The sequence below is a fragment of the Vanessa atalanta genome, chromosome 14 (genome assembly GCF_905147765.1).
Source record: "Vanessa atalanta chromosome 14, ilVanAtal1.2, whole genome shotgun sequence".
NCBI classification, from domain to species: Eukaryota; Metazoa; Arthropoda; class Insecta; order Lepidoptera; family Nymphalidae; genus Vanessa; species Vanessa atalanta.
Genome location: NC_061884.1, coordinates 9835602 through 9845150, shown reverse-complemented (window position 1 = coordinate 9845150; position 9549 = coordinate 9835602). Strand labels below are relative to the sequence as shown.

Sequence of the window (9549 nt, the reverse complement as noted above, 5' to 3'; positions counted from 1 at the left end):
AAAATAAATCTCTCTTCATTTTATAAACGGGTTCTAATAGATAGCATTCATATCAGACAATCGCATATACGCATACTATGTCATAACAATAAATTAATAAACTAACTAAAAACTTTACAACTCAATGAATATTAAACGCATATAATTATAAAATCATTATACCCATTACACGATTATGTCCCATCAAGGCTCAAGTACGTTCTATGCGTTCTCAAACAAAGTTCAGTCGTAGCGATAGCCCCGTAGCGGCTGGTCGTGTTCCATGCACGCTGTCGTGTCTACGTTGTGTTACGTGTTGTGTTCGTTACGGGTATAGTATTTTTGTATTTTTAATCTGTTGTGTTGTATTGTGTGATTGTTTCGAATTTGGCGCCAGCTAGCTATTAAGTTATCTGTTGCTTTCAAGATTTTTTTTTAATGTCAGTGTTATTCGTATATTATAAGTATTGTTGTATTGTACAAAAATAAAAACATGCGTATTATAGGATTTTTTAAAACAAAATAAAATATAATTAATCTTTCTCGAAGCTTTCATCAATATTAAAATAAAATAAAGTTCTTTATTAAATTCATAAATTTTATAATTCATAAAAGATGCCTAAAGAAATAAATTGCTAAAATTTAATCATTTAAGAATTAATTATTACATAAACTTCTTAATATCAGATTTTGTTAGATTAAGAAGTTTGTTTAGCTCTTAAATATCCCCTGGGTAATTAGAGTTTCATAATAAAAATGGTTCAGTATAAAAAGTGAGCGAAATTTACAAAGGCACGGTATGAAATAGCCTTTGTTTAGATTGTTAAAAATTAACTTCTCAAGGAAATAACTAGCAAAGTTTTTATAGTTTGCTTCGATAAATAAAAATTGCGGATAAAATAGATATTAAAACTTCTCAATGGGTCTTTTTAAAGGAGTTTCATACTAAGGAGATTTTATTTTATGTCGGATTTTATAAATGACCTATTAGAGTCCGCGTAACAAATGATATTTTAGAAAGTAGTTTGAAGGTTTTACGTCTGTGTGCTTAAATGAGTTAATAGATCTTTTAAAATTTTAAAGTAATATTTTATAATTATTATAAATTTTCAAATTATTGTTTACACAAATTTATATTTTGTTTTAAAGATTTTTTCCATATTATAATAAAATAAATTCACAAATGGAACAAAAGTTTGAAGTATCTGCGGTATTCAAAGAAAAAAATAACCTGTAAAAATATTACTTCGGAAAAACTTCCCATAATTACTATATCTAATTGTCAGAAAGCCTATAATTAACAGTCTATCGGTATATTATTCCTAAATAATTTCACCGATAATGAAGCGATTGCTACTAAATTATTAAAATCGGCCATAGATGAAAAAAAAGGGAAGAAGTGTCTATATGTCTATTTCGAATACCCGTATTATAATTAGTATTTAATAATTTGAAAAAAATAATTTATTGATTACTATATTTTTTTTCATTACGATACTTTCCATTACATTCCATTTGGAGCAATGATCTGTTCTAGCGTCTTTGTTTGATAAACAAATTGGGACATAATTGGTAGTATGATTATTTATAGATATTTCGTCAAAGTCTGAGAATGCATCGAAAGAAATTGTGGTCAACTGTTAGCCTCTAAGTACGCGTACACTGGTAAAATAATATGACGTTTGGCGAATGTCAAGCGTAGTTGTCACGCACACCAAGATAATAAAGCTGTCATTTGTTTTAATTATTTGAACAACACTATTTAGATATACAAATAATCTAAGGTTATGGCTTTGTGCAAGTCCGACTGGGTAGGAATCTTCTGCAAAGCTCTATTTCCTACTTGCAAGTATTTTTAACCCATCGGAATTAATTTTAATCGAATTTTTCTGCCTTACAGCCTTTTAATTTTTATACAGCTGTGAATGTTTCACTGCTGGTCTAAGGCCTCCTCTCCATTCGAGAAGGCTTAGAGCTTGTTATTAGTTGGTGGATATATATGTGGCAAATTCACATCCGACATCCGACACGTGATGGTTAAGGATTACAGCATGAATTATAGACACATGCCTTTGTTTGAACTCACAATCATCGGCTAAGACTCACGTTATCTCACCACGGAGCTATCTCAGCTAACAATAAATATTTAGTAAAAAATGAAATAAATTCTTAGCTCATTCAACCTTTCAACATTTAGTTTATTTAACTCCAAATGTAAATTTCAATTAAAGTATTTTACTTGGATTGTTTGTTAATTATATACAATAAAATCATAATAAACTATTTTAATATATAATAATAATAATCATACTATAGATATGAACAACTCTTAATGTAATGTAGTAATGGAACATTTTTATAAGCAAAATTCGTATCCTTGGACCATTGAGGAGTTCCTTATTCTGCAAAAAATCCTCAGTGTAGAATCGGATCATCCTTAAAGCAATAACATTGCACGGACATCCTAATGAATAAACAAGTAAAATTGATATTCCGTAGGATAAGAGGAAGCTGATAAAAAAATTACATTGTATCAATGACCTCAAACGATTAAGTCATTCAAGAACATGCGATCAATAACATACGTATATAAATTTCTTATAAATAAAAATAGTATTCCAATATCCCAATTTAGCGTGAAGCTTGTGCTACGAGTGGGGACGATAATAATCAAGGGGTCAAAATCGAATCTGCGATTTTAACATCGCTGGTGGCATTTAAACCTTTGTACCAACTAACATATTTGTGTAATATTTAGTTTGTTTTATAGTTTAGTTTTTAGAACTTTAACTATTATAAGGATGAGGTAAATGTTAATGAAGAGAATTTATAATTAATTACTGCTAGAACATTATATATATATATTATAAAAGCGACAGTAACTACGTCTGTTACCTCTTCACGCTTAAACCCGGGATAGGCCCTTGGCACCTTTTTTTATATTCCACCAGGGTATAAAATGGGGGTGACGTTATGTACTATAGGTAAAGTTTTACAGGCTTTGTGCGGGTAAAGCCGCAGGTTTAGCTAGTTTTTATCAATGATTTACATTTAATGATCGTATCGTAGAATTAAATTTATATTGTGTGTGAAAATCAACGAATACTAACTCCAAATTCCTTTGTCTACGTCAGTATTATAATTAAAAAACAAAAAACTTTTAACATTGTAGCTATCTCTCTTTTTATAGCTATTATCCGTCCACTTCGCTAATGCAGACAATTTAAAACCTTTTATTTACTCCTAACTTCATCTCTAACTCTATGCGTGGGTCAAATGTTGCGACTGAATTTTAAACTAGTTCCACACAACCGATTTAGCTAAAACTTTGCACGCACATCTGTTGTTGTGTACAATACAATTTAGTATACTAAATTGTATTTAGTATACTAAATTGTATTCGTTGTTTTACATTTATCATTTAAATTTATTTTTTAGATTTATTAATTCGATACTGTTCATTATTTTAATAAATTGTGCAAACTTGCCAATAAATGAGTTTGACTTTTTTGGAACGCCTGAACCAATCCATAACAATATTATTAATACGGAAGTAACTCCGTCTGCTACCTCTTCACGCTTGAACCGCTGAACCGACTTAGATGAAATTTGTTATGCTGAACTATCATATATATAGATAGTTCAGCATAACAAATTTGAACTAAATCGACTGACTCCCGGTGAATGACATATGCTACTTCTTTAATCCACCCTTCAAATGGGTAAAATTGCATTATAGTTATTTAATTACTTTCATGAATAAATATAAATAGTATCGATCTATTCACGAAGGCTCGCCCGTCGAATTTAAATTAATTCATATTCAATAAAATGATCTTGAGTGTTACGCTGTATCACATTCTAAGATAAACACGATCAGGATTTATTCGAATTCACCTGTTTTGGAGTGAAAAGTAACTCATAATCACGTTTGTGTTATTTGCAATTTTTTTAATATGTGATAAAAAGTTTCTATATATTAATTAAAATATATTTTTGTTAAACAGAGATAGATATATATTTTCTTATTCTGTTTAACGCTTCAATCTAAAATATCATCGTAGCTTTGGTAAAAAATATATGATATTTACTTCACTTTTATACGGCTTTGTGCAAGCCCGTCTCAGTAGCTGCCACTCATCGCATATTCTAATACTATACAGAAATGCTTGGTATTGTTGTGTTCCGGTTTGAGAGGCGAGCGAGCAAAGTCTAAAGTTACCAAAGTTTTCGGTACATTGGCGTTGTGAGGAACGAAGGAGGAGGAATGGTTAATATTTCTTACAGCGGCGTTGGTGACCACTTATGGTAAGTGGTCACTTGGCCAATTGACCGTCAGTCTATAAAACGTACTAAAAAAATCAAACTAAGAAGTCATTGATAATTTTTTTAGTAAAATTTATTCAACTGGAATGAAGTTCTAAGTGGATAGTTCGTTTCACTTTGAATTTTTAATATTGATTCATAAGAAATCTGTTTGAATATTAACCAAGACAAACTGCACGACTAACATTTATGTAGTTTATTCTTATATCCTCTTGAAAGGTTTAATATAACTAAAGTGTTCTTTATTTATATTTACATATTATAATAATGCAAAAAATGCTATGAGACTTAATACCTCAATCGTGAAATGTTGCAAGCGGATTTACAAACCGCTATTTTGATACGTTTATCCTTGAAACGTTTTCGTTATCATATTAATAATACGGGAAGAGAAAACGTTCTATCGCTTTTTAGGGCTTCGTACCCAAAAGGTAAAAGGGGACCCTATTACTAAAAAGCGGTCCTTCTGTGCGTCTGTCACCAGGCTGTACCTCATAAACCGTGATAGTTAAACATTTTAAATTTGTACAGATGATGAATTTCTTTTGCCGCTATAAAAACAAATAACAAACAGAATAAAATAAATATTTAATTGTGGTTCCCAAACAACAGATACGACTTTTTTGTCGTTTTCATACATATACGGAACCCTTCATCTGCGAGTCCGACTCGCACTTGACCGATTTTTATGCATATTGCGCGTACCGTTACTACTAATACGATTTATACGTAATAGGAAAGAAAAAAAAAACAATGAATAATGCATAGCTATTTACTTTACTGCCAATGACAACACAATATGTCAATTCAAACTTAAAAATCAACAACAATTCGGTGGCCTTTTTTTATTTCAATGATGACAAAGTATCGTTAAGTCGAGTTCCATTTTACATAATATATTTCCAATCACTGTATTTTATATTTTTATTAGGGTCGTATTCCGACCAATGGGAGACCGGTATTGACAATTACTTATCATAGTAAATGACATTTATTTGACATTTCACGTTCACGTTATGCGGTGAATTGTGAGTTCGTTCTTACGAAATAACTCTTCAGATATATGAGCGTTACTATTCATTCCTTAAATCGTTGAAGCGCCTTCTAACATCGGCTCTGATATGTGGACGCTATTTCACTTGATCAATCCTGACCCTTCAAACCGGAACACGTCAATACATAGCTGTTTCGTCGTAGAATATGTGGCGTATATTTGTGTTGCTTGCATAGAACTCCAGAACTATTAATCTAATTTAATGAGAATTTAGCAACGAATATGTACATCGATCAGCAATATATGTATATATATATATATAAATTGATATTGGATATCTGCTTAAGATTAATGGACTCCGATACCCGAAACCTATGAAACCTTTTCATCGAAAATTCCTTTTTAGTTTGACACAAAAAACATTTTCTGTATAATATTTAAAGTGATATATACTTGTGAAATTAAACAGTATTTGATATTATTAAAAAATTTATTAATAACGCTATACGTCCTTTATACCATGGGATCTATACCCTAGGATAAAAAAGTTATCTAACTTAACTGTGACATTTACGGGATGTGTTATATTGCTGAGGTCTACATTCAACTTAACAACTTTAAAAGTCAGTGGTTTGTATCCACAAATATCACGAGTTCTAACGAGTTCTATATCAACTATTCTTCTAGACTGGGTTGTAAATAATTTAATACTATTCAAACATTATTTGGTATGCAACATAAATGATCTAAGCTACTGTTGTAGAGGCTTTCAAGCAAGGGCGTGAAAACTCATGGCTGCCCGAACCCTATAGCAGATGCTACTCCCTGTAAATCACGAAAAATTTAATAATGTGAAGAATCAAATGAGGTTTTTTTGGAGTTATGCTTTGAGACACTGTTGAAACGACTACTAAAAAGTTTACTCAGGCCCGAACATACTGGGCCTATTGGTAATTGACCACTGCTTTCAAATCTATAGTTTATATTTGATGAAATTATGATGATTCAATTAAACTATTTATTTAATTTATTAAAGCTATTATACGTTTCGTATATAAAACTGGCAAAAAGAAAATATATTTAGTAAAATAAATAGGTATATATCTGTCCCAGTATTTCAAAGAAGAAATATATAAACTTATAAATAAGAGCTCCAAGATGGCTCAGTAGTTAACACACGCGAATTTTTTATCGAAGATTCTGCTTTCAAGTCTGGTCCAGACCATTGAATTTAACATTTTACATGCTTAATTTGGGCTTATAACGTTCTCGTACACGTTGATTAAGGACACTTTCATGTGCTTAAATCTCCAAACCTTCTCCTCAGAAGGAGGCATCAATAGGTTATTTATTATATATATACATATAGAGAGCCGAGATGGCCCAGTGGTTAGAACGCGTGCATATAACCGATGATTTCGGGTTCAAGCCCAGGCAGGCACCACTGAATTTTCATGTGCTTAATTTGTGTTTATAATTCATCTCGTGCTCGGCGGTGAAGGAAAACATCGTGAGGAAACCTGCATGTGTCTAATTTCAACGAAATTCTGCCACATGTGTATTCCGCCAAACCGCATTGGAGCAGCGTGGTGGAATATGCTCCAAACCTTCTCCTAAAAGGGAGAGGGGGCCTTTAGCCCAGCAGTGGGAAAATTTACAGGCTGCTAATGCTAAAAAAATACATATAAAACAATTATTTGTACAATAATACGAATCTGAACTATGTCAAGAAAAGTAAGAATATGTCGGCGTAAAATTGCCTTAATTCTGTTCGCTTCTTTAGTGACTCGAATGTGTACACCCCTTTAAATCTATTTACTTCGTATATGTAGGGCAAGTGAAACTAAATTCTACAAAGACTCAAGGACGACGTATTCCACTTTTATCAGACAAAAATTAATGACGGTCTTTTCAGACCAGACCTAGCGCTTTAGTAACAAAGCGAATAAAGGGAATAACCTCAAAATAAATTATGCAATATTATACCATGTAATAGTTATTAATAGTGTCTATTTTGCTATAGTTAATGTATCTAATAAATCTAAAGTTCTGTCACATTTGTCTTAAGTATGTTCAATATGATTGTAATGGTATATATTTTTTTGTTATTTATAACTGATGGCTTGGTTAGTTTAGTAGATTGCGTTTGGCTGAAGATTTAAACCCCTCGTTGGGACAATAAAAAGTTATTAAGTTTTTAAGTCAAAATATTCGTAATAAAGTGAAACTTAGAACTAAGTTCTGGTTACATTTTCATACTTAGAATGAACGAACATTATACTATACCTCGTGCAGTTGAATATTCTCCGTTCAGGAAAACCTTTAAGGACGTATATTTTTTTAAATTTCAAATAAGCAAGCTGACTGGCAAATAACTAACCTTGGGAACTAAGATGTTATATCCCTTGTCTATGTTCTATCACTCTATACTAGTTTTCTTAATTGCGGTAAAACATATATATGAGTATGTGGTACCTAGCTTGACGCACAAAACCTACCACCAATTATATGGTCAGCAAGATATCATCATCAATAGAACTCTTCTATATACTTAGTATAGGAAGACATTGATTAGTGTCGGGGTTAAGTGCAGGGATTTCTAAGTGATGTAATTTCACCTATTCATTACTCACTCTACGGCTAAATAGCATTGCATTGATTACCCTGGACCGCTTGTGAACGGCGAATGAGCCAATTATAGGCACAACAGACAGCGATTTATATCGCACATTTTGTAGCACAATGTTAATACAAGGATTGATCAATGCGATTGAAAGAATGAATGACTTTTGGAAAAATAACTATAATGTTAGTTCTCTGAATTAATATGGTAAAAAATAATGTATTTTATTCAAATTAACTTTGTCTTTCACTTGTGAAATATTCAAAACCTACGTTCGATGATACGCCGATTAAATGCGTGTATACTTTTAAAAGTTACAATCAATTAATATTATTGTTAATATTTATATCTACTGTAAAATATTTTATATAATTATAAGATTTAAATTCGTCGATTTAAATAATTTAAACTCGTATTATAAATCCGAAAGTAACTCTGTCAGAATTTCACAGCCAAACCACATAATCATATTTGATTAAATTTATTATAAAGCACGCTTGAATCACAAAGAAGGACATACCAGGCGACAACTAGTTAAATATCATTGCGTATTGCATTACAATTAAATTCTTCATGGGTTATCTTATGGATCTGCATATACTGAGGTCGCACACATTGGCCAGCCAATAAATTATTTTTATATTAAATAATTTTAGTAGAGCTCGTAATTTGGAACTTTGTAGTGCTATACTTTTATGATTTGGAAAGCAATGGAGTCTTTACACATACTTATAGTTGTTACGCACACAGATACAGTGTTTGCGCACATACAAAGCTGCATTAGCAGAAAATCCGTTAGGTAGTCCTTAATTGATGTACGCGTTTAATTAAAATAATCATTAATAAGAACCTTTTTTTAAATTATTAGTATTATTATCAAATAAAATTGTGAATACGAAAACGTTATATTCTTTTATAGCGCGTTCTTTCGAAACTCAATTTCATTTAAATAGCACAGATAATAATACTTATAACAGTACGCCATTTTAATATTTTCCCGCGTTAAATGGCAATGCAGTCGAATTTAAAATCTCTATAACAGTGCACCGCACATTAGTTTTTATGGATATGTCGCTATTACACGGGATATAAAAGATTTTTTTCAAATCGATTTGTAACAAGGGAGAATTTATGAGGGTTGAATTCCTCTTGGGTTTTCGCTTTATGATTTTAACTGAACGTAAAATAAAAAAAAAGTATATACAGGTATTTGAAAAATTTTTTTTTTATAATAATAATAATAATTTAGGTAGTAATAATGGTACACGTCGGTGAAGACTTAAGCTGGCTGAATGGCGATGGCGTTGGTTTTGATTAGCAGTATTGTATCATTAAAAAGTGTATAGAAAATGTATTCTACATTTTTATTATTAGGGACGATGGCGTATTAGTTAGTTTCGTGAATATTAACAGAATATTGCGAATTCCAAACTTGTCGGGTTCCCAACTAGATTGTAAAGCTAGTATGACTAAGATGACGTAAATTCTCATAAACGCTATATCTTATTATTTCAAGGTATTACTAATACTCTTATATGTCCTTCCAATTAAGCGTTAGAAGCACATTGACTATTTATATCCCCAGACGAATCAACTACAACTCGAATATCTCTAAGCGTACTCAATA

The 9549-nt window shown here is 31.2% G+C and overlaps 1 protein-coding gene across 1 annotated transcript in view; it reads left to right on the top strand.

Annotated features, from left to right (window-relative positions):
- The first annotated feature begins 236 nt into the window (after positions 1 to 236).
- The window catches only part of LOC125068785 (connectin-like), a 32971-nt gene continuing 23658 nt past the window's right edge, over positions 237 to 9549 (top strand). The window contains exon 1 of the mRNA XM_047678096.1: positions 237 to 310. The gene's annotated coding sequence lies outside the window, so the exon portion shown is untranslated. The remainder of the gene's footprint in view (positions 311 to 9549) is intronic.